Source organism: Pongo abelii, chromosome 1 (assembly GCF_028885655.2).
Source record: "Pongo abelii isolate AG06213 chromosome 1, NHGRI_mPonAbe1-v2.0_pri, whole genome shotgun sequence".
In the NCBI taxonomy this organism is placed as follows: Eukaryota; Metazoa; Chordata; class Mammalia; order Primates; family Hominidae; genus Pongo; species Pongo abelii.
Genome location: NC_071985.2, coordinates 139,536,673 through 139,563,316, shown reverse-complemented (window position 1 = coordinate 139,563,316; position 26,644 = coordinate 139,536,673). Strand labels below are relative to the sequence as shown.

Sequence of the window (26,644 nt, the reverse complement as noted above, 5' to 3'; positions counted from 1 at the left end):
TTGGTTTTATACATATTAGCAAGGCATGAGACATCAATCAAATACATTTGAGAAATACATTGGTTTGGTCCGGAAAGATGGGACAATTTGAATTTGGGGGAGGGGGTTGGGAGGAGGGGCCTTCTAGTCCAGAAATTTAAACATTTTCTGGTTGACTATTGGTTGAGTTTGTCTAATAACCTGGGATCAATAGAAAGAAAATGTTCAAGTTAAAATAAAAGATTGTGGGGACCAAGGTTCTTTTGAAGTTTCATAGTGGCTGCCCTCAGAGACAATAGATGACAAATGTTTCCTGTTCAGACCTTTAAAAGTTGCTAGACTCTCAGTTAATCACTTCAAATTGTGAGGGCCTGGAAGAAAAAGATCTAGCTATGTTAATAGAGATTCTTTACAGATGCAAATTTCTCTCCACAAAAGACAGTTTTGCAGAGCCATTTCAAAATATGGCAAAGAAACATGCTTTGGGATAAAATATTTTTATTTTCTTCTTTGTCATGTAATGTTACACCAGAGTCAAATTGGAAAGTAACTCACAATATATAGGATTAAATAAAACCCATTTGATGAGAATTTACAGTTTGTAGGGTATGACTCCCCAGACCCTTTAGATATTTGGGCAAGATAAGAAAAAAATAAGAGCTTAGTTCACAGGTGTATGCCACCGTGTCTTGCTAATTTTTTGTATTTTTTTAGAAACTGGGTTTTGCTATGTTGCCCAGCCTGATCTCAAACTCATGGGCTCAACAGATCCACCCACCTGGTCCTCCCAAAGTGCTAAGATTACAGGCGTGAGCCACCAGGCCCAGCTGACCCTAATAATTCTATATTATCCTCTAATTCGAAACACATTTCCTCCCTTTTGAGAGAAGGAGATATGGGTGGTATGTAACCTACAATCCTTTTTGGAATGTCCAAGCTTTTTGTAGAAATTGCAAAGCAGGGGATTGAATAAGTTTTGGAATTTATTAGGCCATTTAGAGGTTAGGAATTGGTTGAAAAGTTGTTTTCGTTGTAAACTCATGACCTCCTTTGCTTTTCTTCTCTGTTTAATTTTCCTTCCTTTTCTTCCCTGGTTAGAGTATGGGACATTTGACACAACATTAATTAGATCATGAGTTTGACAGGTAGTCCAACTGGGGCATTGTCTCTTTAATATAATTATCAACTCTCATCTGATTTGTTTATAAAGTTTGAGTTAGAGAGTATCATTTTGGTGGTTAACATAACTTTCTTCTTTTAGGCCTGAATATTGTTTAAACACTCTTTCAAGGGTCTCATAGTATGATATTACAAGCTCATTAAGATTTTGTTGATATTGCTGTATTTTGTTCCATCCAACTATTATTTGAAGAACTAAGGGAAGCTTTGGCAGTATTGTAGGTCAATTCACAATCTGCTTCCAAAAATTTGTGGAAGTCTAAATCCTTTAGGTTCTAAAGGATTTCTCCAATTTACATTTGCTATCTAATATTTGGTTTAACTTTCTGACACTAACATTTGAGCCATTTGATATGAATCAGAAAATCAGGATCATAAATTCAAATGTTTGATTTTAATTTTCTAGCAAATTCAGTAGGGTCCTGAAGAGAATCAAGGAATCCTTTAATTATGCTTTTAACTTTTGACTATGGTTGATAAACCTAGGCAGGTTCTCCTCTGCTGAACACAGGGTGTTTCCAAAATGGAGCCAAAACAGCAGAAGAAGGAGGAGGAGAAAAGGGAGCTAAGTCCAGACAAGGAGGTTCTGACAAAAGAGAAAGAGGAACTGAAGGGCGAGGAGAAATTTTGGCCGTCTTTTTCCATTCAGAAATTATTTTAGTCAATTTTTTGTTTTTCTCTTGCAAAGAAATGACTTTATCAGAGCCTTTTTAGAAGCTTCTAAGTACCATTGAAAATAGCTCTCCCTTTGGCATGAAGTACAAAAATAAATAAATAAATAAATAAATAAATAAACAAACAAGAAAAAAAAACCACACAGGAAATAGCTTTCCCAGTGATTGTGTTTTTATTTTAGAGCTGGCTTTTTCTAACTGAGTGTGTCATTATCATCTATTTATAGATAAGGAAATTGAGGCACTGAAAAGGTAAACAATCATTCACCCTTACTGAGCACTTCGTACACACTAGGCACCATCCAAAGCACTTTACAAAAGAGGGAAATAAGCTTAGAGATGGAGAAGAAGCAAACCAGAAAAAATTAGAGAAAGATAGCATGATGGAACACATTGCGAGGCTGGCACAAGGTGCAGCGAAAAGAAGCATATGATAAAGAAAGGGAAGTAATAAAGAGAGGGAAGTAATGATTAGCGAGCAAATCACATGGAATGAGTATTTGGGTAGGAATTCAGTCCTGGTCCTGCCACTGACTCAGCTTATTTAGGCAGACTATTAGAAGTTAAGAACATGGCTTCTGGAGTCCAACTGCCCAGGTTTGAAATTTTCTACTTTAGCAACTTCAAGAAGATACATGGCCTCTTTGTGTCTCAATTTACTCAGCAGTAAAAAAGATAGTATTATCTCCCTCATAGGATTGTTGAGAAGATGAGAGTTAATGGGCATTTCTATTAATAGCAATTTAGCTTGTTACGGACTAACTCTCCTGCTGAGAACAACTAAAAACACTGTAAAATGTTTTTAGAAATACATGATTGAAGGTATTGAAGAGCTACCTAGGCAACAAAGAGATTAGAAGTCAAGATCCTAGAAGGAAAGAATGCACAGAGAGAGGTAAGATGTTTGGCAATTCTTTTTTTCTCTTTTATTTTTACTTATTTATACATTTTTATTTTTTTACTTTCATCTTTCTTTCCTGGCACCAATTATTAAGTATTGGCTAAGAGATTGAGAAAGTGTACCGAGCTGCTTGCAGTCGTATAGGACTAGGTGAAGAAAAACTGCACTTCAGAGCTTAACAAAAAGGAGAGATCCTAATAAATACTCCAGTTTTCCAGTTGTGATTCCCCAGAAGTCTACACCTTAGGGTTGAAAATATACAAGCCATTATAAAAACTGACTCCTTGGTTCAAATCAGCTCAGTCCCTCCTTTTATTAAGTTGACCTGACTCTACTGAAACTGTCTGAAAGGAGAAGAAAGAAAAGTCAATAAAGGGTATCTTTAGGAGTTCACTTCTATGGTTGACTTCTAGGTTACTATGATAGTCTCTTGGGAACTTGCTTCAAATGTAATCCCCATGTGTCAGGGGAGGGGCCTGGTGGGAGGTGATTTAATCATGGGGACGGACTTCTGCCTTGCTGTTCCCAGATAGTGAGTGCGTTCTCATGAGATTTGATGGTTTAGAAGTGTGTAGCTTTCTTAGTGCACACTCTGTCTCCTACTGCCTTTTGAAGAAGGTGCCTGCTTCTACTTTGCCTTCCACCATGATTGTATGTTTCCTGAGGCCTCCCCAGCCATGCAGAACTATGAGTCAATTAAACCTCTTTTCTTCATAAATTACCCAGTCTCAGGTAGCTCTTTATAGCAGTGTGAAAACATACAAATACATCAACTTCAAACTATACTACAAGGCTGTAGTTACCAAAACAGCATGGTACTGATATTAAAATATAAAGTAGACCAACGGAAAAGAATAGAGAAGCCAGAAATGAAGCCAAATACTTACAGCCAACTGAATTTGGACAAATCATACAAAAACATAAATTAAGGAAAGAATACTCTATTCAATAAATGATGCTGGAAAAACTGGCAAGCCACACATAGAAGAATGAAACTGGAACCCCATCTCACATCTTATACAAAAATCAACACAAGATCGATTAAACACTTAAATCTAAGACCTGAAACCATAAAAATTCTAGAAGATAACATTGTCTGAGCAAAGAATTAATGACTAAGGCCCCCCAAAGCAAATGCAACTACCACCAAAAAGTAAATAAATGAGACCTAATTAAACAAAAAAGCTCCTGCACAGCAAAAGAAATAATCAGCAGAGTAAACAGTCACCCCATAGAGTGGGAGAAAATTTTTGCAAACTATACATCTGACAAAAGACCAGTATCCAGAATCTATAAGGAACTCAAATAAATCAGTAATTAAAAAATAAATAATCCCATCAAAAAGTTGGCAAAGTACATGAATAAAAGTGGCCAAAAGTGGGCGAAGAACATTTCCCAAAAGAAAATATACAAACAGCCAACCAACATGAAAAAGTGTTCAATATCATTAGTTATCAGAGAAATGCAAATTAAAACCAAAATGAGATATCACCTTACTCCTGCAAGAATGGCCATAATTAAAAAGTCAAAAAATAATAGATGTTGGCGTTAATGAGATGAAAAGAAACGCTTTTACACTGCTGGTGGGAATGTAAATTAGTACAACTGCTATGGGAAACAGTGTGGAGGTTCCTTAAAGAACAAAAAGTAGAACTACCATTTGATCCAGCAACGCCACTACTAGGTATCTTCCCAAAGGGAAATAAATCATTATATGAAAAAGACACATACACGTGCATGTTTGTAGCAGCATAATTCGCAATTGAAAAGACATGGAACCAACCTTAGTGTCCATCAACCAACAAGTGATAAAGAAAATGTGGTATATATACATGACGGAATACTATTCAGGCATAAAAAGAAACAAAATGTTTTTTGCAGCAACTTGGATGGAGCCAGAGGCCATTATCCTAAGTGAAGTAACTCAGGAATGGAAAATCAACTATCGTATGTTCTCACTTATAAGCGGGAGGTAAGCTATGAGGATGCAAAGGCATAAGAATGACATGCTGGACTTTGGGGACTCACAGGGGAAGATTGAGAGGAGGATGAGCAGTAAAAGACTACATCTTGGGTACAGTGTACACTGTTCGGGTGATGGGTGCACTAAAATCTCAGAAACCACCTCTAGTCAACTTATCCCTGTAACCAAAAACCACCTGTACCCCCAAAACTATTGAAATAACAAATAAAAACTGATGAAAATTCTAATGCTACAATTCCATAATTTAAAATCTTCCACCTGGGAACTCTAAGCCAAGAGAATACTTTCACAAACTGACTCTGACCTACTCTGTATAGGATGGGAGGAGTTATCTTTTTTCCTCCCCAACGATAAAAGGATTTCTTGGGCAGTTCTAAAGTGTGGGTCCAGGAAAACAACCACCAACTCAAGAATTAATATAAGTTTTAAAAGTCTTCTTCTGGCCGGGCACGGTGGCTCACGCCTGTAATCCCAGCACTTTGGGAGGCTGAGGTGGGTGGATCACGAGGTCAGGAGATCGAGACCATCCTGGCTAACACAGTGAAACCCCGTCTCTACTTAAAATACAAAAAATTAGCCGGGCATGGTGGCGGGCGCCTGTAGTCCCAGCTACTTGGGAGGCTGAGGCAGGAGAATGGCGTGAACCCGGGAGGCGGAGCTTGCAGTGAGCAGAGATCGCGCCACTGCACTCCAGCCTGGGCGACAGAGCGAGACTCTGCCTCAAAAAAAAGAAAAAAAAAAAGAAGTCTTCTTCTTCTTTGTCTTTAAAGTTATTCCATAGATATAACAAAAAGATCTGCTTCAAAAGCTTCAGAAACAGAAATGTTTTGACTACGTGTTTGCTTTATATATTCCAGTTCCCCATTTCCATTAGATGTGTATTTTAACAGGTAGGTAATAAAGATGGGTAATCTTCTGGCATTTTCATGCTCAGGTTTCCATTCCGATTTTATGCATTTACCTTTTCTCTGTTACCTTAGAATCTTTCCTTATATCAAGTCCCTCAGGTTTTTATTCCAAGTTAGCCAGCCTTAGAGGGAGAGTTTTTACATTTGTTCTGTCTCTACCTGACTGGAATTGTGGGCTTGGATTAAGACAAAAGAGAAAAAGAAAGAATTGGCAGGGACTTTTGCTTCAGGCCATGATGAGGTAACAGACTGGATTCGCACTTTCATCTTTATTCTTTATTTTTAAGAAAACAACTTTATTGAGGTATTTTTTTTTACTGATCATGAAGTTTCTCCTTTTCAGGTATATAATTCAGTGATTTTTGGTAGCTTTTCCAAGCGGTGTAACCATTACCCTGTCAGTTTTAGCACATTTTTATGCTCCCAGTAAGATCTCTTGTGCCCATTTCTTGTTAATCTCTGTTTCTATCCCACTGGGCAACACTACTGTATCTTCTGTCTCTATGGATTTGCCTATTTTGGACATTTTATTTAAATGGAATCATACACAATATGTGGCCTCTTGTTTCTGGTTTCTTTCATGTAGCACAATGTTTTTGAGATTCATTGTGACATACCATGTGTCAGTAGTTTGCTCCTTTTTATTGTTAAAGAGTATTTCATTGTATGGATAGACCATGACACTGTTCACTTCTGCTCCTCTTTCATTGGCTAGAACACAAGTCACATGGCCAAACCCAACTGCAAGGGAAGCTGAGAAATGGAGTCTATGTGCCCACAGGAATGGAGCCTATTGTGGTAAGTACAAATACCACGAATGCGGTTGTGTGTAGAAACTGCAGAGTCTGTGCTGGGCACAGTGGCTCCTGCCTGTAATCTCAGCACTTTGGGAGCGCGATGCAGGCAGATCACTTGAGGTCAGGAGCTTGAGACCAGCCTGACCAACAGGGTGAAATCCTGTCTCCACTAAAAATTCAAAATATTAGCCAGGCATGGTGACATGCACCTGTAGTCCCAGCTACTCGGGATGCTGAGGCAGGAGAATCACTTGAACCCCAGAGGCAGAGGTTGCAGTGAGCTGAGATTGTGCCACTGCACTCTAGTCTGGACAGCAGAGCAAGGCTTTGTCTCAAAAAAAAAAAAAAAAAAAGAAAGAAAAGAAAAAGAGGCCAGGCAAAATGGCTCATGCCTGTAATCCCAGCACTTTGGGAGGCCGAGGTGGGTGAATCATGAGGTCAGGAGTTCAAGACCAGCCTAGCCAACATGGTGAAACCCTGTCTCTGCTAAAAATACAAAAAATTAACTAGGCGTAGTGGTGGGCACCCGTAATCCCAGCTACTCAGGAGGCTGAGGCAGGGAGGTGGAGGTGAACCTGGGAGGTGGAGGTTGCAGTGAGCTGGGATTGTGCCATTGCACTCCAGCCTGGGCAACAGAGTGAGACTCCATCTCAAAAAAAAAAAAAAAAACAAAAAGAAAAGAAAAGAAAGAAACTGCAGAGTCTGTGTTTTTGAGTTGCCTTGATGAGCAATGGAGCACACTCACATCTTAAACAAATCAAAAACTGAACAAAATATATAGAAGGAGGTATATTACTTTTCTATTGCAGTTGTAACAATTTACCACAAACTTAGTGCCTTAAAACAAGTTTGCGGTATAACAACTGCAACATATATATAATATATGTTTTATTATATGTTTTTTAATATATGTTTTTTATTATATTTTTAAATATATATGTTTTTAAAAGATATTTTAAAAACATATTTTTAATATATGTTTTTAATATACTTTTTAAATATGTTTTATATTATATATAATATAAATTATATATATTATATAAATATATATAATATAAAACATAAATGTATTATATTACAGTTCTGAAGAGTCCAAAATGGATCTCACTGGGCTAAGATCAAGGTGTCAGCAGGGCTGCATTCCTCCTGGAAGACCTAGGGGAGAATTTGTTTCCTTGTTTTTTCTAGCTTCTAGAGGCTGGGAAATTGGCTTATGTATTCATTGATTTTTGGCTTTCATCAGTCTTCAAAGCCAGCAACACATCATTCTGACCTGTGTTCCGTCATCACATCTCCTTCTCTCACTCTAATTCCCCTGCTTCCCCTTTTCACCTATAAGGACCCCTTATCAATACAGTCAGCCTACTTGAATAATCCAGGATAACCTCCTGATCTCAAGATCCTTAATTTAATTACACAGGCAAAGTCCCTTTTGCCACTTAATATATTCACAGGTTCTGCGAATTGGGACATAAACATTTTGTGGTTGGGGGGATGTCATTATTCTCTCTACCACATAAGGATTTCAGACATTGGACAACAGGCAGGATGAAGGGGAACAAATGAGGTGAGCCTCATTTAGCTCAGTAGTTTCAGTTACTAACAGAGGAGAGTTTCCAGGCCATACCACAGGAAGGGGGGACTCAAACAGATCTTGATGGTCTCCTTGAATAGAGGAAACAGAGTTGAGAATTCACACAGGGCAAGGTAGCTAGATTTCACTTGGCAGAGTACTGGTGAGGAGACAGCTTCATGGGAAAGAGAGAACTAAATAGAGCAAGAGAGCTTCAGATATTTGCCAAGTTGTCCTTGAGTCTTTTTTTTTTTTTTTTTTTTTTGGTAGAGACGGGGTTCTCCCTATATTGCCCAGGCTGGTCTGGGACTCCTGGTCTCAAGCAATCCTTCCACCTCGGTCTCCCAAAATGCTGAGATCACAAGCATGAGCCACCGTAACCAGCCCTTCTTGAGTCTTTTTTTTTTTGAGACGGAGTCTTGCTCTGTCACCCAGGCCAGAGTGCAGTGGCGCCATTTGGCTCATTGCAAACTCTGCCTCCCGGGTTCACGCCATTCTCGTGCCTCACTCAGCCTCCTGAGTAGCTGGGACTATAGGCACCCGCCACCATGCCCAGCTAATTTTTTTGTATTTTTGTAGAGCGGGGTTTCACTGTGTTAGCCAGGATGGTCTCTATCTCCTGACCTCGTGATCCGCCCGCCTCGGCCTCCCAAACTCACCAAAGTGTATGTAGAAAGAAACTATTTAGGGCTGCTGAGAGAATCACCAGAGATGAGCAGGAAGAACAATCCCTGGAACAGTCCCTGGAGCTCACACAGGAGTCCACCGGCCAGATTGAAAAATATTGGTAATACATGGGACATGAGGTAGGATACACACAGGGTATTGCTTCTGTAATGAGGCAAAATTAGCTCTAAACTAAAAGCTACTCTGGTCCCACGAACAAAGCTTGAGGGAAAGCCTCAGAAGGAACAAACTATTTTCAAGTAATTTAACTGAACAAAGCTCAAGAATATCAAAAGGAATATAAATTATGTAGCATCAAATGGCATAAAACTCCAATGTCAAGCATCCAGTGAAAAATTATTAAGGACATAAAGACATAGAAAAATATGAAGTATAACAAGGAGAAAAATTACTTGAAAGAAACAGACACTAGAATGGCATAGATTATCATCTGTTATTATCAATGTTTGTATCATCAAATTAGTAGACAATGTAAGTTATTATAACTATAAATATGTTATATAACTTATGTGTTCAAGAAGGCAGAGGAAAGCATAAGCATGTTAAAGAAAAACATAGAAGATATAAAGAAATTTAAATCAAACTAATATAGATGAGAAATACTGGGTCTGAGATTTTTTTTTTTTTTTTTTTTTTTGAGACAGAGTCTCGCTCTGCTGCCCAGGCTGGAGTGCAGTGTCGCGATCTCGGCTCACTGCAAGCTCCACCTCCCGGGTTCACGCTATTCTCCTACCTCAGCCTTCCTAGTAGCTGGGACTACAGGCGCCCACCACCACGCCCAGCTAATTTTTTTTGTATTTTTAGTAGAGACGGGGTTTCACTGTGTTAGCCAGGATGGTCTTGATCTCCTGACCTCGTGATTCTCCCGCCTCAGCCTCCCAAAGTGCTGAGATTACAGGCGTGAGCCACTGCGCCCGGCCGAGATTTTTTAAAGTACACTGGGTGGGATTCATAGCAGATTAGACAGTGGAAGAAAATATAATATGTAGCAATAGGAATTACCCAAAATGACACACAGAAAGAAAAAAAGTTGAACTTTGGGACAAATTCAAGTGGCTTAATGTGTGTATAACTGAAATCCCTGAAAAGGAGGGCTAGGACAACAAAAAAAATTGATGAAGTAATGAATGAAAATGCTGAAAACTATGAACCCACAGAACCAAGAAGCTCAATGAACCCTGCACATAAGAAACATGAAGAAAACTACACCAAGGCACATTATAATCAAATTGTGATAAAGAGAAAACCTTAAAAGCAGCCAGAAAAAAAAATACATATTACATAGAGAAGAACAAAGATTTAAAAATCCAGCATATTTCTTGTTGAAAATAATGCAAACCAAAAGATGGTGGAACATTGTTGGCAAAACACTGAAAAAAATCAAACTAACGTTCTATACCCAGTAAAAATATCGTTCAAAAAAAAGGCAAAATAAAGGCTTTATTGGATATATAAAAACTGCCCCTTTTACTTTGCTCTCCATCCTTTTCACCATGTAAGGATGCAACATTCAAGACACTATTTTGGAAGCAGAGATCTGGGCTCTCATCAGACACCAAACCTGCCAGCTCCTTGATGTTGAACTTCTCAGCCTCCAGGACTGTGAGAATAAATTTCTATTGTTTATAAATTATATATATATATAGAGAGAGAGAGACAGAGAAAAAAAAATTTAATGCTAGCAGAATTGCACTACAATGCTAAAAGGGCTAGGTGCCGTGGCTCACACCTGCAATCCCAGCACTTTGGGAGGCCGAGGCGGGTGGATCACTTGAGGCCAGGTGTTCAAGACCAGCTTGGCCAACATGGTGAAACCCAATCTCTACTAAAAAATACAAAAAATTAGCCGGGTGTATTGGCAGGTACCTGTAATTCCAGGTACTCAGGAGGCTTAAGCACGAGAACCACTTGAACCCGGGACGCAGAGGCCGCAGTGAGCCAAGATTGTGCCATTGCACTCCAGCATGGGTTACAGCGTGAGACTCCGTCTTAAAAAAAAATGAAAGAAGAGGCCGGGCGTGGTGGCTCACGCCTGTAATCCCAGCACTTTGGGAGGCCGAGGCGGGCGGATCACGAAGTCAGGAGATGAAGACCATCCTGGTGAAACCCCCTGTCTACTAAAAATACAAAAAAAGTAGCCGGGCGTGGTGGCAGACGCCTGTAGTCCCAGCTGCTCAGGAGGCTGAGTCAGGAGAATGGCGTGAACCCGGGAGGCGGAGCTTGCAGTGAGCGGAGATCGCGCCACTGCACTACAGCCTGGGTAACAGAGCGAGACTCCGTCAAAAAAAAAAAAGAAAGGAAAGGAAAGGAAAGGGGAAAGGAAAGGGGAAAAGAAAGGGGAAAAGAAAGGGGAAAGGAAAAAGGAAAGGAAAGGAAAGGAAAGGAAAAGGAAAGAAAGAAATCTGCCAAGCAGAAGGGAAGTGATACCAGATGAAAACCTGGAACTACACAAAGGAATGAAGAGAGCACTGGAAATGGTGAAAATGTGGGCAAAGATGAAATACTCTTCTTGCTAATTTAAAAAATTTCTTTAAAAGATAATTGAAGCCATGTGTGGTGACATGTTCTAGTAGTACCAGCTACTTCGGAGCTGAAGCAGGAGGATCATTTGAGTTCAGGCATTCAAGACCAGCCTGAGCACCAAAGCGAGACCTTTATCTCTTAAGAAAAAAAAATTGGCTGGCCAGTCACAAAAGACCACATATGATAGGGATTCATTTACTTTAAATGGCCAGAATAGGCAAATCTATAGACACAGATTAGTGATTGCCTAGGGCTTGGAGGATTGGGGGGAAATGGAGAGTGACTGCTAATGGGTAAGGGGTTTCTTTTTGGGATGATGAAATGCTCTAAAATGATGGTTGCACAAGTCTGTGAATATGCTAAAAATTGTTGAATTGTGCACCTTAGGTGAGTGAATTGTATAGCTCGTTAATTATCTCTCTCTCTCTTTTTTTTTTTTGAGATAAAGTCTCACTTTATCACCCGGGCTGGAGTGCAGTGGTGTGATAATGGCTCACTGAAGCCTTGCAGCCTCAACTTCCTTGGCTCAGGTGATTCTCCCACCTCAGTCTCCTAAGTAGCTGGGACTACAGGCATGCATCACCATGCCTAGCTGATTTTTTGTATTTCCTATAGAGACGGGCTTTCACCATGTTGCCCAGGCTGGTCTTGATCTCCTGAGCTCAAGCAATCCACCCACCTTGGGTTCCCAGAGTGCTGGGACTACAGGCATGCACGACCATGCCTGGTATTGTCAATTATATCTCAATAAAATTCTTTAAAAAGATAACTAGGTATTTAAGGCAAGATTAATAACAATGAGCTGGTCATGGTGGCTCACGCTTATAATTCCAGCACTTTGGGAGGCTAAGGTGGGAAGATCACTAGAGCTCAGAAGTTCCATGACTAGCCTGGGCACCACAACAAAACCCCAACTTTACAAAATAATTTAAAAATTAGCTGGGGGGAAGGGGGAGGGATAGCATTAGGAGATATACCAATGCTAAATGACGAGTTAATGGGTGCAGCACACCAGCATGGCACATGTATACATATGTAACTAACCTGCACATTGTGCACATGTACCCTAAAACTTAAAGTATATTAATAATAAAATAAAATAAAATAAAATAAAATAATTAGCTGAGTGTGGTGGTAAGTTCTTGTGGTCCCAGCCTGATGTGGGAGGATTGCTTGAGCCCCTCAGGAGGTTGAGGCTACAAGTGAGCTGTGATTGCACCACTGCACTCCAGCCTGGCAACAGAGAGAGACCCCATATCAAAAAAACTTAATAACAATGCATTGTGATGCTTATAACATCTGAAGGAGTAAAGTGCATGAAAATAGCACAAAGGCAGGGGAGGGAAAATAGAGGTATATTGTTGTAAGGTTATTATACCATACATGAAGTACCGTAATTCTTGAAGGCAGATTATAATAAATTAAAGATTTATACTACACATCAAGGAAATGCAAGTTAAAACTACAATGAGATATTGTCTCACAGCCACTAGGATGGTTATAATCAAAAAGAAAAATAAGAACAAGTGTTAGTGAAGATATGGCGAAATTAGAACTCTAATGCACTGCTGTGGGAATGTAAAATGATGCAGCTGCTTTGAAAAACAGTCTGGAAGTTCCTAAAATGGTTAACATAGACTTATCATATGACCCAGTAATTCCATGTCCAGGTATGTACAGAGAAATACAAACATATGTCTACACAGAAACATATATCTAATATTGATAGCATCATTATTGATAATGGTCCAAAAGTGAACACAACTCAACTATCCATCAACTGATGATAATGAATAGATAAATAAAATACGTTATATCCATACAATGGAATGTTATTTGTAAATAAAAAGGAATAAAGTACTGATATATTTTACAACATGGATGAACCTTGAAAACATAATACTAATTGAAAAAAAAGTCACAAATGATCACATATTGCATGATTTCATTTACACAACATATCCAGAATAGGCAAATCTAATGGTTGCCTATAGCTGAGGAGAATGGATAAATGGAGGGGAAGGTTGCTTAGCTGTAGGGGATCTCTTTTTCGGAATAATGAGAATGTTCTAAAATTGATTATGATGATAGTTGTGAAATTCTGTCATACTAAAGCCATTAAATTATATATTTTAAGTGGATGAAGTCTATGATATGTGAATTATATCTCAAAAAAAGTTGTTTTACCAGTCTGGGCAATATAGTGATGATAACAGTGGCAGCCTCTCTGGAGCAGCTGCTCCCATCATGCCAGCTGCAGCAGGGAGGCACAGCTGGGTTGCACATTCCATGGAGCCAGCAGGAGCCAGGAACAGGTGGGAGCCCCTCCACTTCTGAGTTGGTAGGGCAGGAGCTCCCTGGGTATAGCTGCAGCTGCCCAAGTTGTGGCTGTGGACCTGGGTCTCCTACTCCATGGAACAAGCAGGAGCTCTACCCCACAACACCATAACTGCAGCTGCCCAAACCGTGGCTGTGGACTCAGGCATCCTTACACTCTTTGGGGCCTGAGAAGGCCCCCCACCACCGTTGCAGACTCAGAAATGCCTGCTCCCACTGCCTGGCTTCTCCCTGCTATTGGTGCTTACTCTGACCTTGCTGCAAAGTCAGGGCTGAGCCCAGGTGCTGTCACAGCATGGCCAGATGTGCACACACTCGGAACAGTGCTGACACAGCAGCTCCCTGCTGCCTGGGCCCCCTCCAGACTTTGGGCATTGATGAGCATAGGAGGGAAGCCAATGGGGACTGAGGGCATCTTGGTGCTGGCCTGCAGGCACCCCTAGGCACTTACAGCCTGGGCACCACAAATGGCCACAGGAAGCAGACAGGTTCCTGGGTGGAAGGGGGTGGGTCCCTGGTGAGGCCTCACCTTCAGGCCAGGGAAGGCCTGAAGGCTGGCGACTGGGCTACCAGTTCCACAGACCAGAGTGTGAACTTCTGGGGCCTTTTCTGGACCCATGGCCACCCATGGACCAATCGGTGCTTAATTCCTCCCCTCTGAGGCCCATAAAAGCTCCGGGCTCAGCCAGAGCTGAGTAGACTCCAGGATGACCAGCTGCAGAGAGGAGCTACCCACTCCAGGGCCTCGTCTCTGCTGAGAGCAGCAGACATCAGATGACTGGCTGCAGAGAGGAGCTACCCACTCCAGGGCATCCTCTCTGCTGAGAGCAGCAGATGTTGGGATGACCAGCTGTAGAGAGGAGCTACCCAATCCATGGCCTCCTCTCTGCTGAAAGCTACAGATACATTGGGACAACAAGCTGCAGAAATAGCAACCAGCTGCAGAAAGGAACAACCCACTCCAGGGCCTCCTCTCTGCTGAAAGCAGCAGAGATGATAAGACAATCTACCTGCAGAGAGGAGCCTCCCCCTCCAGGGCCTCCTCTCTGCTAGGAGCGAAACACTCATCACGATACCCTAGCTGTGTAAAGGAGCTACCTACTGCGGGCCTCCTCTAAGCTGTTTTGTCCCTCAATAAAGCTCCTTCTCATCTTGCTCACCCTCCACTTGTCTGCGTACTTCATTCTTCCTGGTAGCAGGACAAGAACTCAGGGCCTGTCAAATGGTGGGGCTAGAAGAGCTGTAACACAAACAGGGCTGAAACATGCCCCTTGCTTGCCACATTGCAGGTGAAGAGAAAGAGAGAAGAGCTGTGGCCCTTCGGGAAGCCCAGACCTGGGAACTCCCTGAGCTAGAGCTGTGACTCCCTCTTTGGGGTCCTGCAGTTCCTAGAGTCTCTAAGCTTCTGGGTGCCACTGCGTTTCCCATTGGCAGCCTTGGAAGCTGCTTTTGGTATGCGTGGTCCAGCCACAGCCTTGCAGAGAGCCGGCACCCATGCCAGTACTTGGAGCTTCCTGCCCCACTGCAGCAGCCAGCGTGCCTGACTGTGCACAGTGGCTGGACCCCATGCTTGCTCACTCACACATCTCTCACCACTCCATACCTGGCTTGCCCTTGGCAGCCGTAGGATCCAGGCCGGTAGCATGAGCTGAGAGGAGCCTGCCAGGCCAAGTGGGTGGAATGAGCCCAGCAGCCCCAAGCAAAACTCAGCCACAGAGGTTTCCAGCCAGAAAAGCAACACCCCAAGGATCCTGCAACAGTGAGACCTCATCTCTGCAAAAAATTTAAAAATTAGTCAAGTGTTGTGGTACATGCCTGTAATCTTAGCTATTTGAGAGGTTGAGGTGGAGGATCACTTGAGCCTGGGAAATGAAGGTTGCAGTGAGCCGAGATCACACCACTACACTGCAGCCTGAGTGACAGAGGAAGACCCTGTCTCAAAAAGGAAAACAGTCATTTTAAAAATAGAGTTTAAAAAATGTATATTAGAAACCCTAAAGTAACCACTAAAATACAAAACAAAGAGTTGTAGCTAATAGGCCAACTGGAGATAAAATGGAATAATAAAAAATACTCAATCCAAGAGAAGTTAACAAGAAAAAGAGGGAACAGAAAACAAATAGGACAAATAGAAAACAAAAAGTAAGATGGTAGACTTAAACCCTACCATATCCTTAATCATGTTAAGTGTAAATATCTTAAACACCCCAATTTAAAGGCAGAGATTGTCAAGCTGGGTAGAAAAGCAAGAGCCAACTATATGCTGCCTATAAGAAACCCATTTGAAAAACAAAGTAACAAATAACCTAAAAATTAAAAGATGGAAAAAAATCCCATGCTAACACTAGTCAAAAGAATACTAGGATGACAATATTAATTTCAGACAGAGTAGATTTCTGAGCAAAGAATATTGCCAGTGTTAAAAAGAATCATTCTAAATCCAGGTACAGTGATGTGTGCCTGTAATCCTAGCTACTCCAGATGCTGAAGCAAGAGGATCACTTGAGCCCAGGAGTTTGAGGCTAGCCTGGGCAACATAGTGAAAAAAAAGTAAAAAAATTAGCTAGGTGTGGTGGCGAGTGCCTGTAGTCCCAGCTACTCGGGAGGCTAAGGTGGGAGATCACTTGAGCCCAGGAAAAGTTGAGGCTACCTTGAGCCATGATTATGCCACTACACTTTAGCCTAGATGACAGAGTGAGACCCTATCTCAAAAAAAAAAAAAAAAAAAAAAGAAGAATAAGAAAATGCGATAAAACAAAGGAGTCAATTGGTCAAGAGAACTTAGCAATTCTAAATGTTTATGCATTTGATAATTAAGCTTCACGTACACAAAATAAAACTGATGGAACTGCAAGGAAAAATATATAAGTTCACAATTATAGTAAGATACTTCAACATCTTTCTCATTAGAATTTAATAGAAGAGATAAACAGAAAATCTGTAAAGATATTGAAGACTCAAACACCATAAACCAACTTGACCTAATTGAAATTTATCAAATGCTTCACACAACAGCAACAAAATACATGTTCTTTTCTAATATCCACAAAACATTTACCAAGATACATCATATTCTGATCAAAAACCAAGTCTCAGTAAGTTGAAAAGAATTCAAATGTACAAAATATGACAATAAGAAAATTAAATGGAACTCAACAACAGAAAGATATCTGAAAAATCCCCAAATAGGTGGATATTAAATATAAATAACACATTTCTCAATAACTCAAGTATCAAAAAGGCAAGCAAAAGAATGTTAGAAATTATTTGAACTGAGTAAAAAGAAAAATTTGTGAGATGATGCTAAAGCAGTGCTTAGGAGGAAATATATAGCATTAAGGGCATATATTTTTTAAAAATTGTTTCAAATTAGTGACCTTAGGAAACTGTAAAAAGAAGAACAATTCAAATCCAAATCAGCCAAAGAAAGTAATAAATATAAGAGCAGAAATCAGTGAAATGGAAAACAAATAAGCAAGAAGAATAGAGAAAATCAATAAAGCCAAAAACAGATTGAGAAGATCAATAAAATTGATAAACCTGTAGCTTGACTGATAGGAGACAAAAGAAGATACACATCGCTAATATTGAGAAGGAAAGGGCAACATAATTATAGGTTCTATAAACATTAAGAGGATAATAAGGGACTATTATAACTTTTTACTAATATATTCAACAACTTAAATGAAACAGACAAGCTACCAAAGCTTACTCAAGAAGAAATAGATAATATGCAAAGTTTTATTTTTATTAAAGAAATCAAATTTTTAATTAAAAATTTTCCCATTAAGAAAACTCCAGGCCCAGATGGCTTCACTGTTGAAGTCTACCAAAATGTAAAAGCAAAATAATAACAGTTCTACAAAAATTCTTTCAGAAAATTGAAGAAGAAGAAACTTCCCCTAATTCGTTATATGAGACTAGCATTAACCTGGTACCAAAACCAAACAAAAACACAGAAGATAATGAAACTGTATGCCAATGTTCTTCATGAACATTGAAATAAAATTTCTCAACAAAATGTTAGCAAAATAAATCCAGTAATGAATACAATGGTTAATACGTTCTAACTAAACTAGTTTATCCCACAAATGCAAGACTGGTGAAAAAAATTTGAAAATTAACCAATGTAATTTCATCTACACACACACACACACACACACACACACACACACACACACAAATTCTTCTCAATAGATAAAAGAAAAACATTTGACAAGGTCTTACATTCATTCCTAATGAAAACTTTCATCAGTGTAGGAATAGAAGAGAATTTCTTTTACCTAACAAAGTCCATATATAAAAAATTTACAACTACCCTCATGGTTTATCATCAACGACTGAATGCTTTCTGTCTAAGATTCCAAAGAAAGAAAGAAATGTCCATGCTCACCTTTTTTTTTTTTGACAGGTTCTCGCTTTATCACCCACACTGGAATGCAGTGGCGCTATTACGGCTCACTGCAGCCTTGACGTCCTGGGCTCAATTAATTCTCCTACCTTATCCTCCCAAGTAGCTGGGAATACAGCTGTGCACCACCATGCCTAGCTAATTTTTTTTTTTTTTTGTATTTTTGGTAAAGACAGGGTTTCACCATGTTGTCCAGGCTTGTCTCAAACTCCTGGGCTCAAGTAATCCTCTTGCCTTGGTCTCCCAGAGTGTTGGGGTTTATAGGCATGAGCCACTGGATGGGTCCTCCATGCTCACCTCTTCTATTCAACATTGTATTAAGAAAATAAAAAGAAGTAACAGTACATAGATTATAGAAGAAGAAGGAAAATTTTATTTGGAACAACAAAATCATCTAAGTAGAAAATCTTAAGGAACCCCTCAAGAAAGATAATATAACTATATAACTAAGAAGTGAGTCATCATTGAAGTATATATAATGTACAAAATATATAAAAATATTAACCACAGTCAGGAATCAAAATTCTAAAACCTATACCATTTATAATAACATTGAAAAAAACTTTTTGAGACAGTATCTTGCTCTGTCACCCAGGCTGGAGTGCATTGGCATGATCTTGGCTCTGCCAACTTCACCTCTTGGGTTCAAGTGATTTTCGTGCCTCAGCCTCCCAAGTAGCTAGGACTACAGTCATGCGCCACCACGTCTGGCTAATTTTTATATTTTTAGTAAAGACAGGGTTTCACCATTGTTGGCCAGGCTGGTCCATAACTCATGGCCTCAAGTGATCCACCCACCTTGGCCTCCCTAATTGCTGGAATTACAGTCATGAGCCACTGCACCCAGCCTAGAAAATTTAAAATATTTAGGAATAAATTTAATGAAAGATGTTGAAAACATGCACACTGAAAATGACAAAACATTGCTGAGAGAAGCTAAGGATGACCTAAATAAATACAGCAGAGAGATATAGCAGGTTCATGAATCAGAAGACTCAATATTGGTCAGATGTTAGTTCTCCCCCTGGAGATTCAATGCAATCCCAATAAAAGGTCAGCATAGTTTTTTAATAGAAATTGACAAGCTGATTCTACAGTGTGTTTGAAAATGAAAAGAATCTAAAATGGCCAAAACAATTTTAAAAAATAATAAAGCTATTTATTTACACTATTTGATTTTAAGACCTATAAAGCTACAGTAATCAAGACGGTATGGTATTGGTGTAAAGACAGAAAATAGAACAGAGCAGATACTCTGGAATTAGAGGTAAGGCTACAGTAATCAATGTGATACGGTAGTGTAAAGACAGACAATAGAACAGAATAGAGAGTTTGGAATTAGAAATATAATTGATTTTTCACAAAGGGTCAATGCAATTCAATAGTGAAAGGATAATTTTTTAAACAAATGACACTGAAGCAATTGAATTGCTATATGTGACAAAATGGATCTCACACTATACACAGATTATATACACTTACCTCACACTATATGCATACTGTCCACAAAAATTAACTCAAAATGGCTCTTAGACTTAATTGTAAGTGTTAATACTGTAAAATTTCTAGAAGAAACAAGGAGAAAATATTCATGACCTTGGATTAGGCAAAGATTTCTTAAACAGGATACAAAAAGCATAAAAGAAAAAGAGCCACTGTATGAATTATCTACTGTGGGACAACAAATTACCTCTAATCCTTAAATAGTGACTTAAATAGTACTTATTATTACCTTTGTGAGTCATGAATCCCAGCATGATTTAGCTGAGACCTCTGCTTCAAGGGTCCCTCACAAGGCTACAGTCAACTTTTAACTGGGGCTGTGCTCTCATTTGAAGTCTCAGCTGGTTAAGGATCCACTTTTGAATGTTGTTTTCAAGATTTAGTTCTCAAGGGTTGTTGAGAGGCTCTTAATTCTTTGCTAGCTATTGGCCAGAGGCAACTCAGTTTTGCCCTGTGGGCTTCTCAGTAGGGCAGCTCACAATAGAGCCTCTTGCTTCATCAAAGGGAGGATGAAAGAAGAGTCAGGGAGAGGGTACAAGCGAGAAGCAAGTCACAGTCTTTTCTAGTGTAATCCTGAGGTGATATTCTATCACCTTTGCCACAAGTTATTCATTAGAAATAAACCACTATGTCTAACTCACATTCAAGGGTAGAGGATTACACAAGGTCACAAATGCCAGAAGATAGGGATTGTTGAAAACCGTTTCAGAAATTTCCAACCACAAACCATTGAACTTTACAAAAATTAAAATCTTTTGCTCTTCTGAAGACATTGTCATGGACTGGGAAAAAACATTATCCAATAAAAGAACTGGTATCTAAAATATATAAAGAATTCACACAGTTCAATAATAAAAAGACAAACAATTCCATTTTCAAAATGCCAAAAAGCTGGGCACAGTGGCCCATTCCTATCATACAAGCTACTTGGGAGGGCTGAGGCAATATGATTATTTGCACCCAGGAGTTTGAGGCTGTAGTGCACCATGATCATGTAGTACACTGTGAATAGCCACTGCACCCCAGCCTGGGCAACAAACTGAAACCCCATCTCAAAATAAAAAACTGGGCAAAAGATTTAAATAGATACTTCATAAAAAATATATGTGGATGGCAAATAAGTACATGACAAGATGCTCAACATCATTATTTGTTATGAAAATGCAAATTAAAACAATGAGATACCGTCATATATCCACTAGAATGTTAAAAAGACTAGCAATACTAGTCTTTGGTGAACATGTGAAGCAACCAGAACTCTCATACACTGCTTGTGGTACTTGAAAATGATGTAATCTCTTTAGGAAACAGTTTGGAAGTTTCCTAAAAAGTTAAACATAAACCTATTATCATGGGATGTTTGGGGTGTTGCTTCACCTGCTGGAAACCTCTGTGGCCAGTGGCACCTTTACCCAAGTTTTGCTCAGGCCTGCGGGGCTTGTTTTGCCCACTTGGCCTGTCAGGCTGCACTTGGCTTGCACTATTGGTCTGGATCCCACACCTACCAAGGGTGAGCCAGGGGCACAGCGGTGAGGAATGTGTGAGTGAGCATGGGGTCTGGCCATTGCACATAGCCAGGCATGCCGGCTGCAGTGGGGCAGGCAGCTCCAGGTGCTGACACAGGTGCCGGCCCCCTGTGAGGCTGTGGCTGCACCAGGCATACTGCAAGCAGCTTCCACCAGGGGCACTGGGGAACACGGTGGCACCTGGAAGCTAGGAGACACCAGGAACCACAGAGTCCCAAAGAAGGTGTCGCAGCCCTGGCTTGGGGAGCTCCAAGTTCTGGGTTGCCCAAATGGTCGCAGCTCTCCTTTCTTCTCTCCTCATCACCTGCAACATGGTGAGCAGGGGGGCATGTTTAAGCCCTGTTAGTTTTACAGCTCTTTCAGACTTGCCATTTGGGAGTCCCAAGTTCCTGTCCCACATCCAGGAAGAATGAGGTATGTGGACAACTGGAGGATGAACAAGGTGAAGAGGTGTTTTATTGAGCAACAGTACAGCTCTCAGGAGACCTGAAGTGGGTAGCTCCTTTCTGCAAGCAGGTCGCCCTGACATCTCTGCAGCCCTCAGCGGAAAGGAGACCCAGAGTGGGTAGGTCCTATCTGCAGACAGGTCATCTCATCATCTCAGCAGAGAGGAGACTGGAGTGGGTAGCTCCTATCCACAGGCAGGTCATCTCAACACCTGTGCAGCCCTTAGCAGAGAGGAGACCCAGAGTGGGTAGCTCCTATCCACAGGCAGGTTGCCCCGATGTCTCTGCAGCCCTCAGCAGAGAGAAGACCTGGAGTTGGTAACTCCTCTCCATAGGCAGGCTGTCCCATCATCTGTGCAGCCCTTAGTGGAGAGAAGAACCAGAGTAGGTAGCTCCTGTCCACAGGCAGGTCACCCTGATGTCTCTGAAGCCCTCAGCAGAGAGGAGATCTGGAGTGGGTAGCTCCTATATGCAGGCAGGTTGTCCCATTGTCTGTGCAGCCCTCAGCGTGGATTCTATCCACAGGCAGGATAGCTCCTATCCACAGGCAGGTCATCCCACTGTCTCTGCAGCCCTCAGCAGAGAGAAGCCCTGGAGTGGGTAGCTTCTATCCAGAGGCAGGTTGTCTGGATGTCTCTACAGCTCTCAGTGGAGATGAAACCTGGAGTGGGTAGCTCCTGTCCACAGGCAGGTCATCCTGACAAGTCTGCAGTCCTCAGTGGAGAGCAGAGCTGGAGTGGGAAGCTGCTATCTGCAGACAGGTCATCTACCGAGTCTGGCTGAGTCCAGGGATTTTTATGGGCTTCAGAATGGAGGAAGTGCATGCTGATTGGTCCATGGGCGGCCACGGGAAAATCTGAAAAAAGCACCATAAGTTCTCACTTCAGACTGCAGAACTGGCAGCCCGGGCCACAGCCTTCAGGCCATCCCTGGCTTGAAGGTAGGACTTCACCAGGAACCGCCTCTTTCCGCCCAGGAGCCTGGCTACCTCCTGCTGCCATCAACTTGCTGTCCATGGTGCTCACCAGCACCCAAGCTGTTCATGCTGAGGGGCACCTGCAAGCTCACACTGAGCTGCCCTCTGCCCCCTGTCAGCCTCCCTCCCGTGCTCCTCAGTGCCCAAAGTCCAGAGGGGACTGAGGTGGCAAGGTCTGGTGTGTCAGTGCTGCCCCAAGCATACACACTTGGCCAGGTCATGACGGTGCCCAGGCTGGGGTCTCAACTCTGCTCCAAAATCAGACCAGGCACCAGGAGTAGGGAGCGGAACAGAAAATTCCAAGCCTGCGGACCCAGAGCTCTGGAATGCCCGGGTTCACAACCCCGGCTGGGTGGCTGCAGCTGCACCTGGAGGGCAGGGCTTCTACCCCTCCAACTCTGAAAGAGGCGGGGCTTCCACCTGTTCCTGGCTCCCTCTGGCTCTGTGGAGCATGCAGCCCCCGCGGTGCCTCCCCACTGCAGCCAGTGTCATGGCCGAGGCCACTCCAGACAGACTGCAGCTGCCATCACTATTATATAACTCAGTCATTACATTCTATTATATTATTCTATTGCTGCTATAAAAAGTTACCACCAACTCAGTGGTTTAAAACAGCACAAGTTTATTATCTTATGGTCTGGAGGTGAGAAGTCTAAAATCAAGCTCATTGGGCTACAGTCAAGAGTTGGAAAGGCTGGTTCATTCTGGGGGCTCCAGGGGAGATTCAGTTTCCTTGCCTTCTAGCTTCTAGAGACTGGCTGAATTTCTTTGGCTCCTGCTCTCATCCTCCATCTTTAAAGCCAGCAACATAGCATCTTTCAATCCCTCTCTCAGCTCCATTGTCACTTCACTTTCTGTCTGACTCTGACTCTATTGCCTCCTTCTTACAAGGGCCCTTGTGATGACATTGGGCCCCCTTGGTAATCAAGTGAATTTCCCACCTCAATTTCCCACCCTTCACTTAATCACATCTGCCAAGTACCTTTTGTCATATAAGGTAAACAGCAGAAGGGAATTAGGACATGGACGTCTTTGGCAGATCATTATACAGTCTGGCAAAAACTTGTAGGTATTCATTCCAAAAATAAAGGAAAGCATGTGTTCATAAAAAATCTTTTTATTTTTCCTTGAGACAGGGTCTCACTCTGTTGCTCAGGCTGGAATGCAGTGGTGAGATTATGGCTCATTGCAGCCTCGACCTCCTGGGCTCAAGCAATCCTCCCACCTGAACCTCCTGGGTAGCTGGGACCACAGGCATGCACCACCATGTCTGGCTAATTTTTTTTTTTGTAAAGATGAAGATTTGCCACGCTGCCCATGGCAGCGTGTCTGAAACTGTTGTCTCAGTCTGAAACAGTTTGTCTGAAACTGTTGGCCTCAAGCAATCCTCCCACCTTAGCCTCCCAAAGTGCTGGGATTACAGGCATAAGCCACCATGCCTGGCCCCTACAAAATCTTTTACACAAATGTTCATAGCAACTTTATTTGTAATATTTACAAACATTTTATTTGTAAAACAAAAAGTAAACTATACTCCTTTAGCAAGTGAATGGATAAACAAATTGTGATATATCCACCCAATAGAATACCACTCAGAATTAAAAGAAATTATACAGCAAACAACATAGATGAATTCAAAGTAATCACAGCAGATAAAAGGAGCCAGATGATGGTGTACATACAGTATGATTCTATTTATAGAAAAATTCTAGAAAATCTAATCTTATCTGTAATCAAAAGCAAATCAGCAGCTGCCTAGGGACAGAGTAGGATGGGAGAGGTGGGTTTGGATTACAAAGGGTCACAAGGGCATTTTTGGGGGTGATGGATATGTTCATTATCTTGATTTTTGTGATGGTTTTATGAGTAGATACATATATCCCTTTATAAATGTGCAGTTTATTGTATGTCAATTGTACCTCAGTAAATATGTTAATACAAACAAAAACAATTAATTCCACTTGGATTAAAGATAATAAAAGGGGTTGGAGCATTTTGCTGGAGGATGAAACTATATTCATCTTGGTTGCTTCATAAGCAAACTGGATTTGGTGGGGGCAGGATGCTTAAACAAATATAAGCAAAGCTTCCTCTTTTCTATTTTCTCTTCATTTTTTTTTTTTTGGCTTTCCATAGGTGTTGCTGAAACACACCAAGAAGTTGCTAGCTGTCTTAAAGTTCCTTTTAGAGGACTCTGCCTCCTCTTTGCTTAAAAAAATATCTAATTAACAGTTGAGGCTCAGAAGTGCTTATTTTCAACTAATAATTTTTTAACTTTCTCTCTTTCTCCCTTTTTTTTTTGTTTTTGTTTTTGTTTGAGACAAGGTCTCTCTCTGTTCCCCAGGCTAGAGTGCAGTGGCGCGATCATGATTTACTGCAACCTCTGCCTCTGAGGCTCCAGCGATTCTCCCACCTCAGCCTCCCAAGTAGGTGGGACTACAGGTGAGCGCCACCATATCTGGCTAATTTTTGTATTTTTTTTTTAGAGATGGGGGTCTCACCATGTTGCCCAGTCTGGTCTCAAACTTCTGAGCTCAAGTAATCTGTTGGTCTCGGCCTCCCAAAGTGCTGGTATTACAAGCGTAGGCCACCGTGCCCAGCCAACTTTCTTTTTTGGTTGTAGATTTCATTACATTGCATGTAACTTCTAGGTCAGAATATAGCAGCATGCCACACAGGCCCCTACTTTCAAAATCCCACTGAAAAACTAGGGTTCAAGCAGAATGCTTTGAGCAGCACATTAATCCAGTGCTTTGTACTGAGCACTGATTATATTCAAGGAATTGAATTACATATATTAAGTCTATTTCTCCTTTTGGACTCTCATGGTAAAAGGACTACATATTGTGCTACTGCCTAATATTTTCTGTACTAAGTGGGCTGTAATCTGAAAGGACTATAATGTATGGTCAAAGAAAGAATGAAAATTACAGTAAGGTCATGAACTTCTTACACAAAAAAATGAAAAATTCTGTTTTATTTCAGATTTAACAATCCTAATTGAATGCATAATATTTGCATGATGTCCTAATATTTACACTGAGTGCAGACAATAAATTCCACTATAAAGCAGTCTTGCAAATTGTAGCCAAAATCAATGTTCTTTTGCTTACTTGCAGGGAGACTGATTCTTTTTACTTCTAGATAGTTCAGCATTCTTGCCATTAGATGGCAGTCAAAACTAATGCAATGATTAAACTCCTCTTCAAGTTTAATAATGATTTGCATAGGTACAACATGTGATTCAGTGGACATATTCATAAACAGTTCTGTGAAAATTGAAACACATTGTCAATGATCTAACATTCCTCTTGGTAACCAGGCATTTTCCAAGGTAAATAGGTATCCCAAAGAGATCAGGTCTTTTTTTAAAATATGCTCTCTGAAAATTTGGAGTATAACACATGTACAGTAAAATGCAGAAAGCGCTGTCAGTTCGAGGCATCATCACAAAGTGAAAACACCTATATAAGCATCACCTAGATAAAATGAAAGAACGCTACCAGCATCTCGGAAGACTCCCTTGTGCTCTCTCCCAATCATTACCTTCTCCCTTCTCCCCAGAGGTAACCATTATCCTGACTTCCCACATTATAATTTAGGTTTTCCTATTTTGAGAAAGTTTATCAGTGTTATTATATATTCTTTATGTCTGGCTTCTTTCAGTCAATATTTTTGTTATTTTTGCTTGTAGGTATATTTCATTCTTTTCCCTTGTGGTTAACAAATTTTATTATATGAATATACCACTATTTATCCATTCTACTGTTGGAAATTTGGGTTGCTTCCAGTATTTAGCTATTATAAATAATTTTCTGTGATGAACATCCTTGCACGTGCCTTTGGTGCCCATAAGAATGTATGGCATTTGAGTATATACCTAGGAGTAGAATTTTTGGATCGCATAGTATGCAATATTGCCAAGTAGTTTTTCAAATTTGTATCAATTTACACTTCCGCCAGCAGTGTGTGAGAATTTCCATCATTCTGCATCTTTACTAATACTTGGTGTTGTTGATCTTTTAAATCTCAGCCATTCTGATAGACATGTAGTGATATTTCAGTAGGGTTTTAATGTGCATTTTTCTCATACCTAATAAGGCTAAACACTTTTTGAATATATTTTCTTACATAAGTGTTGATTCATGTATTTTGCCAATTTTCCACCATGTGGTCTATCTTACTGTTTTGTAGGAACTCTTTACATATTCTCTAGATATGAGCCCTTTGTTTGGTATAT

General features: G+C 40.8%; 1 long non-coding RNA gene across 1 annotated transcript; it reads left to right on the top strand.

Moving 5' to 3' along the window:
• Positions 1-1,981: 1,981 nt before the first annotated feature.
• LOC129059030 (uncharacterized) lies at positions 1,982-25,278 on the top strand. The gene is made up of 3 exons (XR_008524638.1): positions 1,982-4,705; positions 6,341-6,423; positions 24,730-25,278. It is a non-coding gene; the product is annotated as an uncharacterized LOC129059030 (long non-coding RNA).
• The last annotated feature ends 1,366 nt before the right edge of the window (positions 25,279-26,644 follow it).